Source organism: Saccostrea echinata, unplaced genomic scaffold (genome assembly GCF_033153115.1).
Source record: "Saccostrea echinata isolate AGI-Se365-2 ecotype Australia unplaced genomic scaffold, CSIRO_AGI_Sech_v1 ptg000001l, whole genome shotgun sequence".
Classification (NCBI taxonomy): domain Eukaryota; kingdom Metazoa; phylum Mollusca; class Bivalvia; order Ostreida; family Ostreidae; genus Saccostrea; species Saccostrea echinata.
Window position 1 is genome coordinate 36140001 of NW_026889750.1, and position 12500 is coordinate 36152500.

General features: G+C 30.2%; 1 long non-coding RNA gene across 1 annotated transcript; it reads left to right on the forward strand.

Moving 5' to 3' along the window:
• The first annotated feature begins 7550 nt into the window (after positions 1 to 7550).
• Positions 7551 to 10304, forward strand: LOC133178832 (uncharacterized). Its single transcript, XR_009720049.1, has 3 exons — positions 7551 to 7642; positions 9406 to 9488; positions 10138 to 10304. It is a non-coding gene; the product is annotated as an uncharacterized LOC133178832 (long non-coding RNA).
• Positions 10305 to 12500: the final 2196 nt, after the last annotated feature.

Genomic DNA, 12500 nt, shown 5'->3' on the forward strand with positions numbered 1-12500 from the left:
ACCTTTACACCTGAATATCTCCTAGATTAAAAGATATTACACCTGCAATCAAGAAATCCCATGGGATTATGGTGGGATTTTCTCTCCTAACTAATATCCCACCATTATTCTGTGGGAGAAAAATGAGTTCTGTGGGATTTTTTCTCCTATAGAAGCAAAACTCCCATTTTTAACCTTACATGGGATTTTTTATCCCATAATTTGTGAAATAGGACAAGAAGTTCTATAATTGTCACTAATAGGATTAAAAGTTCTCTAACAAAATGATTTATAGAATATTTTATCCTACAGGAGAATGGAAATTGTTTTTATCTCTTTAATGTACAGGGAAAAACAGTCCATCTTCTTTTAATCTAATACAGTCAAGGGTCAAAATTATTTTTGAAAGCTTTTTGCCATATAATTCATTGCAAACTTAACATTTTAAAATCATTACTTTAATATTTCTACTCTAGCTTTATATCACTATAAAAAAAAACTTTACTGTCATATTATATACATGCTGTGGTCTAGATATAAAATTGTTATTCGTTACTTTTATCAGTGTTTATCATAAACCTTAAATAGACTTCTGCATGGATCTATTTTGAAATGATTTCATAATGAATGGTAACTAAAATATTTTTGTAAATATCATTGAAATAGGTTTGTAATGGGTTATAATTATAAGTGCTGAAATACTTCCGACCTTTAAATGTATTTTATGAAACCACCTTCTCGGGTGCTCCTTATACATAGGAGGGAATTCCATAACTGAACTGAACTAAAGCACCTTTCTTTTTGACTTATTAATTGCGCTGAGGTGATTGTGGACTAATTCAAGCATTACGTATTAAACCAATATCTCAATAAAATGAAAATAAATGAGACTAAATTGATTTAAAAGTACGTGAATTAATCCTTTCAGCAGACTGCATCTTTCCCTGTTCTTGCATCACAGTTGCAACAATGCATTTACAGAATGTGTAATTTTACTACGAATACAAAGCGCAGTGGAGATCTTGATCGGTATTGGGTGGATTCGTCTCGACTATGTGGATTCACTCCGGGCGTTTCGTTTCATTCTAAATAAAGTATTCAATTGTTCTATAACGACTATATTTTTCTACTTTAAATGAATGTTGAATTATTTTTAATCATGGTAGCGTTTTCACTCGGAGAGCGTTATCAAATAAAAGTACTCAGCCAAGTGAATTTGCATGAAATAAAAGGAGAAAATTTGTAGTCCACTCAGGTTTCACAGATGAATTTAGGGGTCAAATAAATTCATATGTTATATGCATGCAGGTATTTGACTTTAAAAACTTAATTTCTATTTTTGAATAGTAATTATGACTGTATTTATAAGGCAGATAAAGCTCTCCCTTTTCAAATAATTTAATTAAATTTTAAAACCTGGTCTTGAGTAGAAAAAAAGTCTCCCATTGGTCATTTTCTTAATGTTTCAAAAAATATACACAAATTCATTTATTAGGTTTGATTTACTAAGTGAATGCTATGACAAAAAAAATCTATTCCAAACTGGCTAAATTTCATTGAAAAGTACAAAAAGTTATGGTAATTTAATTAAGTGAACACACCAATTCCTATCGATGGAGTATACCATGATGATGGATTCTCCCTATGAAAATTTCAGTCCTCTTACAATTTATCAATTGACATTTAGAAAGTACATGCTATTGCAAGCAAAATAATATCAAATTAACAAAATTTCATTCAGAAATAAAAAAAGTTATGGCCATTCAAGAGAACACACAATTAAGTACGATTGACAGAGTATAATATGATGATGGATTCTCCCTATGAAAATTTCAGTCCTCTTACAATTTATCAATTGACATTTAGAAAGTACATGCTATTGCAAGCAAAATAATATCAAATTAACAAAATTTCATTCAGAAATAAAAAAGTTATGGCCATTCAAGAGAACACACCAGTACGATAGACAGAGTATAATATGATGATGGATTCTCCCTATGAAAATTTCAGTCCTCTTACAATTTATCATTTTATATATAGAAAGTACATGCTATTGCAAGCAAAATAATATCAAATTGGCAAAATTTCATTCAGAAATAAAAAAGTTATGGCCATTCAAGAGAACACACCAGTACGATTGACAGAGTATAATATGATGATGGATTCTCCCTATGAAAATTTCAGTCCTCTTACAATTTATCAATTGACATTTAGAAAGTACATGCTATTGCAAGCAAAATAATATCAAATTGGCAAAATTTCATTGAGAAATAAAAAAGTTATGGCCATTCAAGAGAACACACCAGTACGATTGACAGAGTATAATATGATGATGGATTCTCCCTATGAAAATTTCAGTCCTCTTACAATTTATCAATTGACATTTAGAAAGTACATGCTATTGCAAGCAAAATAATATCAAATTGGCAAAATTTCATTGAGAAATAAAAAAGTTATGGCCATTCAAGAGAACACACCAGTACGATTGACAGAGTATAATATGATGATGGATTCTCCCTATGAAAATTTCATTTCTTTTACAATTTGTCATTTTATATTTAGAAAGTACATGCTATTGCAAGCAAAATAATATCAAATTGGCAAAATTTCATTGAGAAATAAAAAAGTTATGGCCATTCAAGAGAACATACCAGTACGATTGACAGAGTATAATATGATGATGGATTCTCCCTATGAAAATTTCAGTCCTCTTACAATTATTTATCAATTGACATTTAGAAAGTACATGCTATTGCAAGCAAAATAATATCAAATTGGCAAAATTTCATTCAGAAATAAAAAAGTTATGGCCATTCAAGAGAACACACCAGACTAGTATGATTAACGAGTAATATATGACATGATGATGGATTCTCCCTATGAAAATTTTAGTCCTCTTGTAATTTATCACTTTACATGTAGAAAGTACATGCTATTGCAAGCAAAATAATTCCAAATTGGCAAAATTTCATTGAGAAATAAAAAAGTAATGGCCATTCAGTAGAACACACCAGACTAGTACGATTAACGGAGTAATATGACATGATGATGGATTCTCCCTATGAAAATTTCAGTCCTCTTACAATTATTTATCAATTGACATTTAGAAAGTACATGCTATTGCAAGCAAAATAATATCAAATTGGCAAAATTTCATTCAGAAATAAAAAAGTTATGGCCATTCAAGAGAACACACAATGAAGTACGATTGACAGAGTATAATATGATGATGGATTCTCCCTATGAAAATTTCAGTCCTCTTACAATTTATCAATTGACATTTAGAAAGTACATGCTATTGCAAGCAAAATAATATCAAATTGGCAAAATTTCATTCAGAAATAAAAAAGTAATGGCCATTCAGTAGAACACACCAGTACGATTGACAGAGTATAATATGATGATGGATTCTCCCTATGAAAATTTCAGTCCTTTTACAATTTATCATTTTACATTTAGAAAGTACATGCTATTGCAAGCAAAATAATATCAAATTGGCAAAATTTCATTCAGAAATAAAAAAGTTATGGCCATTCAAGAGAACACTTCAGTACGATTGACGGAGTATAATATGATGATGGATTCTCCCTATGAAAATTTCAGTCCTTTTACAATTTATCATTTTACATTTAGAAAGTACATGCTATTGCAAGCAAAATAATATCAAATTGGCAAAATTTCATTCAGAAATAAAAAAGTTATGGCCATTCAAGAGAACACACCAGTATGATTGACGGAGTATAATATGATGATGGATTCTCCCTATGAAAATTTCAGTCCTTTTACAATTTATCATTTTACATTTAGAAAGTACATGCTATTGCAAGCAAAATAATATCAAATTGGCAAAATTTCATTGAGAAATAAAAAAAGTTATATATAGCCATTTAAGAGAACACACCAGTATGATTAGGTGAGTTTAATTAACATGGCAAATGTTCCCTATGAAAATTGAAGTCTTAATTTTTACAATATCAGAATTTCTACTCTTTTCTATATCAGTATAACTTTAAATTTTGGGTCATTTTTAAATTTAAAGGATTGTAATTATATTGATAATTTTTTCAAGGAATGAATCAAAGAGCTGAGATGTATACCTATATAGTTTTTCTTCATACAAAAACTTATGATGAAATATAAGTTAGATATTCTTCATTTAATTTATACACTTATTATTATCATTAAATTTCCCAAACATTTAGTTATGAAATGAAAAATACAATTTCTGGTAAATTGAGTCTAAATTCTGTAAGTGCAATCTGCACCATAAAAGACAGTACTGAATGCATTGTAATAGGAAAGGTCATATTATATGTATGCATATATATAAATTGGTAAAATTAAATTGAAATGTTAGAAAAGTATATTTTATGAATATATATTTTTGATCTGTTAAATAAGAAAAAAATAAAATGTTGAATAAATGATGGTTTTTTAATTATGAAAATGAGTTGCAACAGATCTTTGAATGAGCAAGCCATGAAGCCTCATGTGTACATTCAAATACATGAATTTTGAATTTTTTTTTTTTTTTTTTTTTTTTTTTTTTTTTTTTGAAACAGATACCAATAACTGTTTTCATGTGATAATAGCACTAACAATATAATTAGTCCAACATGTTGTTACCTAAACTTAATTAACAAGGTTAACTATATTTACTAATTATTAGCCATTGTCATCTTCATTGTTTTGCAGTAAAAAAAAACTATAACTATACATATTTTTGTATGTCCATTAATCAACACTTTAAAATGTTGTTGTTTTTTCTTGGAAAATGTTTTAAAATAATTTTTAGAGTAGGTACTCCAAAACAAAGTATATACACAAATTGATAATAAACAGGAAATGGCTCGAGTCATCATCAGTCGGTGTGGAGATGAATTGTTGAATATATGTGTATATCACTGTTTACATTGAAGTTCTGGGAAAAAAAGGTGTGAGAATATTCCCTTCAAGCTAAATTTTACAATATATTTTCAAAGGTGTGAAATTGGAATCCATTCAATGATTTCAATCTGATCACTCTTTTACAACATTATATAAGATTTTCCAGAATCAATAAATTACTCTAGATCTCTTGAAAATTCTTCAGCAAATCAAAGATACTGAAATACAATCAAGCCTTTGGAAGCAATTTCAGTACTCTTTTGAGATGGGGTGGGGTACATGTAAGGAGGTGGGCTCAACTGATGAAGAATTTATAGAAGCATACAACTTTTATAATTTTGTTGCATAATATTCGTAGCGTAAAAGAGACGTCTGCATATGGGGGCAACATTTCTTCTGCTTGATTTTTTAAAATTGTTTTAATTTTATTTTTTGTTTTACTGAATAACGATAAAATGTGTGAATCTTTAGCTTTCCACTCTTACTCTGTATTTGGTGTTGATGTGCAGTGCTAAGTTTGTACAATCTCGTAAAATTTCAATACATGTATATAAAAAAAAAACCTGAAATAGACTTGAAATTAAACAACAGTGGCCTTATCGGCAGGCATAAGGCTGCAATTAGCCCTTTGTTTTATTTCACAAGTCCTGCATCTAGTATCTGAAATGTACTGTTTGTACACTTTGAATACAAGATTATTAATGTACTGTTTGTACACTTTGAATACAAGATTATTGATAGGAAAGTTAAGTATATGTGTATACTTTTCACACGGAATTTACATTTGGTACATCATTAACTTTCAAATATCAAATTACATATTTTTATTCATTTTTTCTATTTACAATTTAATTAGGTTGCTCTTCCACGAAAGATATTTAGATATGCGAATGTGATCTACAGGATAACATTAAAACAAGGTGATTGAAGTTATATAGTAGAATGACATATTATCTTCTTTATATACCAACAGTCCTAAGGGGACCGCTTTGATTATTTACTATAATTTAAATCAAGGATCTATAAATTGTCATTTTTTCTACTAAACTTTAAAAAAAATTCCTTTTCGTCCAAAGTTTCTTAAAATAAAAGTTACATTGGCTATTATTGTTTAGATGAAAAAATAAATCACGTAAACGTAAAGACCATAAGTATTTAAAATCTATAACTTACATTCTAGAAAGGGACATAACTCTGTAAAGAGTATCGTATTATGCTATAGTGTCCTAGATCGGACATAGATATTCTTTAAGCTAGTGTTAAAGCTATAATTTTATAAATGATTTATTTTTATTTTATCGATAAAATACAATAATAGGACATTCTTAAATGCGTCACAAGACCCACTTCGAGATATTGACTCTGCTGACTTCTAAACGCTTTAGCTTTGGACGGGACTATATTTTTGGACGGGGGTGTCGATCCCAAGTTAAGCTCAATCTGATTTTTTTTATTTTTTTTTTATTGATATTTGTCATCTGAGTTTGATTTCACAGAAAAATAATCAACTTCTGTTGTATTACCTGTTAATCTTGCAGTAAATGTTTGAATACTAATAAAGCAACTTCAGTCTGCTGTTAAACCTACCCCCCCCCCCTCCCCTTGCTAACTTCCAAGAAACCAATATCTTCACCCCAGATCTCCATAGGGTATGATACATGTATGTATATACCTAGAGGCATTTAATATAGTCTTTTGTTTTCCCCAGGTAGCAAAACTGTCACAATTTGCTTGGAACTAACAAAACATACACAAGGGATATTAACACACAGCAAGTCGATTTAACAAATGAATCTACAATAGAAATTCATGAAAAACAAACTCCATGCTTTTACTAAACCTTCGGATTAAGTCATAATTTTTTTTTTCATTTTCAATTTAAAAATTAAAATCCAAACAATTTTACATCATTCATAATTGATAGCAAACAATTAATATAAAATTGCATACCCCCCCCCCCCTTAAGGACAGATGATACAAACAAACGTTTGTCAAAAAATTCGAAAATATAAACTTGAATCATGTTTATGAAAGTAAAATGAATGCTCGTATAGCTTTTGATTTTTCATTCTACGTTTCACAAAAATGGGATTTGAAGTGACAAAAATTTATAGGTTACTATTGATTATCAAGGATGGTTGGTGAATGATACAATTTTGAACATCATAGAAGGTTAACAATATATCAAAATGTCGTGAATTAAAAGAAGAAGAAGGGGCTTTATTGAGGCTATGTACTGACTGGACTTTTAAACTTGTACTGAATATCCCACTGACCATGCAAATAAAATTTTCTTGACTTTTCAAGGGAAACATTAATTTTTATTTTAGAGATACAGAGAGACTACCCACCCGTCCACTACCCCTCCTCCTTCTTATCATGTTCTCAATGATCATGATGATGTCCCATTTATATAAAATGTTAATATTTTTGGTATTGGGCATTTTAATTACCATTATTACCCATGGCAGTATTTACAACAACAACAAAAAAAATCTGAAAAAAAAATAGGCCTGATAATTTATTTCATTTATTTGTTTTCTCGTGAGCTATGCATTGTTTAAATTAAAAAAAGATAAACCAATAAATAAAAAGAAGCAGTAATATTCTATCTATGGATTCACTTCTTAAAAATTCTGTGCAGACGGACGCATTATATTCCTAGAATTACCCAATACCAACCAAAGAAAAAAAAACGGCGACAAGATTATGAGGATATTGGAATTTCCACATGATGTTTGTAAACAAAATTATGACGAAGACCTGCTCTATTTTTGTAAGTAGATCTAGAATTATTGAATTTGTTATTTATTTTATTTAAAGCATGTTAATACATGGCTCATAGATTCTTCTTTTTTTTTTTTTTTTTTTTTTTGAAGTCTAAAGATCTATAGATCATCCTGATTCCTCGTTAACTGATGAAACAATCTTATGAATTTCTGTCACTGTAAAGTGTTTGCAGAGCTAGCAGTCGATGGGGTTATTCAGTAGTACATTATACAAGTTAACAAAGTAAATAATCGTCAGAAAATTATACACATCGGAATATTATTCTTTCGTTCGAATTTCCTCAATGACAACGTTGTAGGCTAGTATTCGTTCGTTCGAATATTCTCAATGTGTACACTAGCTGATGATTGTACTTAAAAAATTATACTGTCATGTCTAAATTTGTCTGTAATTTGCAAGTTACAGTTTATAAGTATCTTGATCACAGTCATCAGCATTACTGATTAGAAAATTAATTATCTTCTCTCAGACATGGTTAAAAGTATCCTACTACTGTAGTGTACTAGGGATTAACAAAGTTAACATTGCACGTGTTGCAAGTACTATTTTTTTTTTTTTTTTTTTGGTGTCAAGATAAATTTTGAGATATGGGGGGTCAGTGCTTATAGTACATGTCATGATGTACATAATTAATAACCCCCAAAACTCCTACTTATATTGTTTGGAAGTATCCAAATATCAAATTACTAATTCTCTGTTAGAAAATTGGTTGATCCTCTGAAGTTTACATAGGATGTGTACCCACATGATTATTGATATAATCAATGTGTTTTTTTTTAATCTCTGAAAAACAGTCTTAAAACTTTGAGTGAAAAATCAATCTTTATACTGCTAAACTCATTTTTTATACCATGAATACATACTTAGGAATATCATTATTAAGTTATGTTCATGTTCTTTTGAGGGGAAAAAATATAAATCATGTAGATGCTTATGTGTAAGTAAATTATAAAAGACAAAAATGCTAGGACTTTTTTATTTTACATATTTATTTGTAAAAATATTTTTTCTATAAATTGGAAATGAAATAAAAAAAAGTTCTAGCTTTATTACTAATAATATGATTTTTTATTAGAATTGATAGGATATTGGATGTTTAAGAAATAAAGACCGCATTCTCATGAATGTTGCAGGATAACCTGCAATGTTAATGTAGACATAGATTTAAATTACACGAGGACTCCCATGCCAATTTCAATAGTCCTCGCCCACTGAAGTCAAACACAAAGGTAGTCACACGAGATTTACATGCATATTTAGCCTCCTTAGCGTCAAACACAGAGACAGGTGCGCACAAGATTTTCATGCATATTAGGCCTTCTTAGCTCCTGACCTATCGACCTGCCTAATTTACATTCCGATAGAATTACCAAGAAATCAATTCCGCTAACTTTCAAAGAGTTACCACAGAGAAAAAAAAAAACAGACATGGAAATATTATGGCATGACATCATGAAAAATTCTCAAGGGCATAAAACTACTATTAAAATAATACAGATACCGGTAAATGTATGCAGAACATGCACAAAGTTTCATTTATGGTATATTGATAGATAAAAATAATTTATACTTTTATACTTCGACCTCAGTAGGGGTAAATTTTAGTGTCAGTCATTTTGGCTGGATCGAGAAATTTGAGTGATCGATATTCAATTCATTTTCTAATTTTAGTGAAAAATTTAATCCATGCTTTGTTATTATACATATAATTGGTATTGTATGATTTATTCTATTTTTTTTCTTTAACAGAAAATGAAGGTATAGTAGTTGACATATAGTGTACATGTACCACTTGAAGATTTGTCCCCCTTGTAGATACAAGAAATGCAAAGGTAATTCTTTGTGAAAATAGAGAGAATGAATAATAAAATTTTTCAAACCACACAACAAAAACTACTTTGAATAATTAGTACGCAACCAACCATTTACAATTTAATTTTGCAGTTTTATTTCTTTAACACTGAAAAAAAATCAAATTTGATATTTTTTTTAGCTCTACTGGTCAGAGACCAGAAGAGCTTATGGGATAGGAAGGTGTCCCTCTTCCATCCGTCTAGCTGTCCGTCTGTCTGTCTGTCTGTCTGTCCATGGCATCTAGTTGTCTGTCTGTCTAGCTGTCCATCTGTCTGTAATTTTTCAAAACACTACTCCTCCTACAGTTTTATTCTGATTTCAATATAACTTAGACTGCACTAAGGTACATTTCAATGAACGGTGCTGCCATGGTTACTAAAAATAGAAATTTCTGTAAAATTCCTTTAAAACGCTACTCCACCTACAATTTTGGTATGATTTCAATATAATGTGGCACACAAGTAGACTACACTTAGATACATAATTCTATTTATTGCTGTCTGTTGCAAAGTTTCAAATCCAAGTGTTACTTTTTCTTTGTTATACATATAGACCAGTAGAGCTACAGTCTCATCAGAGACTTCTGGTTTATCCTTTTCATCACACAGCAACTTTCTTTTTTTTCAGTGTACACAGATACATACACATAAAAGGAGACATCACCTCATGATCTGTGGATCCATTGAAAACTTTAAGGACAAAACTTTTGATAATTCATTCATGTATAGAGTGTTGACTCGAATATTGAATATCTAATGAATGGAACCAAGAGAATTAATTTAAGAAGTATTATATTGTATATTATTCTTTTTATTCATCTGTCAAATTTCTTAATTAAAAATTAAACTTAAAGGCTTAAATAAGGATTTTTTTTTCATTATTTTAATTAGAACAAGTTCTTTAATTTATTTTTCTCTTATATAAACGGGCATTTAAGGTCATACGCAACGTAGTTTGCACTTTATTGGGTTCTTCCCTGGAGTTGAAGAGTTCCATTAAATGAAGGACCTGTGTGCAATATTTTTATTGTCTATATATGGATTTGTAAATCTCTTCTAAAACAATTTTGATAAAAAAAATCTGGAATTTATGTTTTGTAATTTTTGTACATTTTTCTTTGAATAATGCAAAATTTTTCAAACTTTAATATCTTTTCAAAATCCCTGGAAATGCATGCTGATTTTTTGTTTAAAAATATGTTATATGGTACATGTATTATAAGTTTAAATTTAGAATATCTTGAAAAATTATCAGTAGGTAAGGTATCTTGCGTATGTCCTTAAATGTAAAATGAAGGTATGTGTACCTTTATTCAATGAACTAGGGAACTCATGAAGTGTGCATATTTATATAATAGTGTTGTATTTTGCATGCACTATTCTTAAAAAGTAGTCAGGGTTTGACACATGGTGCACAAGCCGGAGGCTTTAGGTATAATGTACAGATAGTTTTAGAGAATAGTAGTTGAGTGATGGGGGCAATTGCAAGAAACTATTTTAGAAGAATTATTTTGTTTATTTTTCATCTTAAGTGTTAGCTGCAGAACTGTAGCTCTCTGAAAAAATATATATTGACAGACGGGAGAGCTACAGTGCCACCCATAGAAAAAACTGTATATTTATTGTGCACTTTTTGTGCGCTGTTTCTCGATTTATTTCTCAGTGTTTTTAAAACTGTCATCTCAAAATATTACTAAACGTGTGTTTCTAACATATTCTTTCACTGTTTCCACAATAAAACATTCCTTATAATTGTTTTTAACAGCTCTCCTGGCCCTGAAATTGAAATCATTGAAAATTTTGCCTATTTATACTGCCATTTTGGTCTTCACGAGAATTCGGTCCAACGCACTTAGTCCAAGTGTAAACTACGAAAGTTATAGAGGAGTAAGGACTTTTTTGAAATGTAGCTTTTTTTTCAATTGAGGTAAGAATTTCGAAGAATTAATTCAGAACCGAGCGCACTTTTTTGTGCGCAATAAATATACAGTTTTTTCAATGGGTGCCACTGTAGCTCTCCGGTCTGTCAACATATATTTTTTCTGAGAGCTACAGTTCTGCAGCTACTTAAGTGTAAAATATTTGAAACTAAGTTTATATATATTATAGTACATTGATATTTATAACGGCGTCTGTGTTGTAATCGGTAGCGCGTCGGACTGACAATCTCGGGATTGTGAGTTCGCTCCCAGGTGTGGGCGCAGTCAGTTTTTCTTCAGAAAATGAAGTCGTGCACTATTTCGGCATAGTATGCTTATGCTATTTAAATCCTTAGAACACTATGCAAGAATAGTAGGGTATGGGTTATGTAGAGACAAACTGACAGGAAGCATAATAATTGACAATATGCATTTATGACAAGAAAATTGAAAATCTTCCTGAAAGAAGTTGAATAAATTTAAGCCACTTAAGTACCAATCTAGTTAAAATTAGATGTTAGTTCCGCTCACATAGTCACTACAGTCAGTTTAGCGAGTATGCGTGCGGATCTAACATCTTATTTAAATTACACGTAGATTGCTGAGGTAAAAGTTTAATACATGTACCCAATATCATTCTGCTGTATTTGCATCCGCGTGGGTATTAACAGTGAGCATTAACTAACTGTGGCCTGGACCTCTTATTTTATGTGTTATGGGGTGTCCAAAACAAGGTGCATGCTGACATTTAACAAAGAAGAAACTTGCAATGGCCTAAGGTGACTTGGCTATTATCAGTTGAATACATGTCAATGGTGCATGGTTATTATATGTACCAAAAAATAACAAGTAAAAGATCAGCAGAGTGCTTTTATTAAAGAAGTAACAGAACTAAGGAAAACTTGTTTTCTACTGGATGATATGAAACAATGAGTAGAGTACCACCGCAAATATTTCTGGATCCATGCCCTTTCATCATGTTTATTTTTGAACGGGTTCAATGAACTGTCAAAAATTCTTGATATGTTTCTAAGGCGTAGGTAGAAAGTTTTGAAATTAGTGAAAAGGTTGT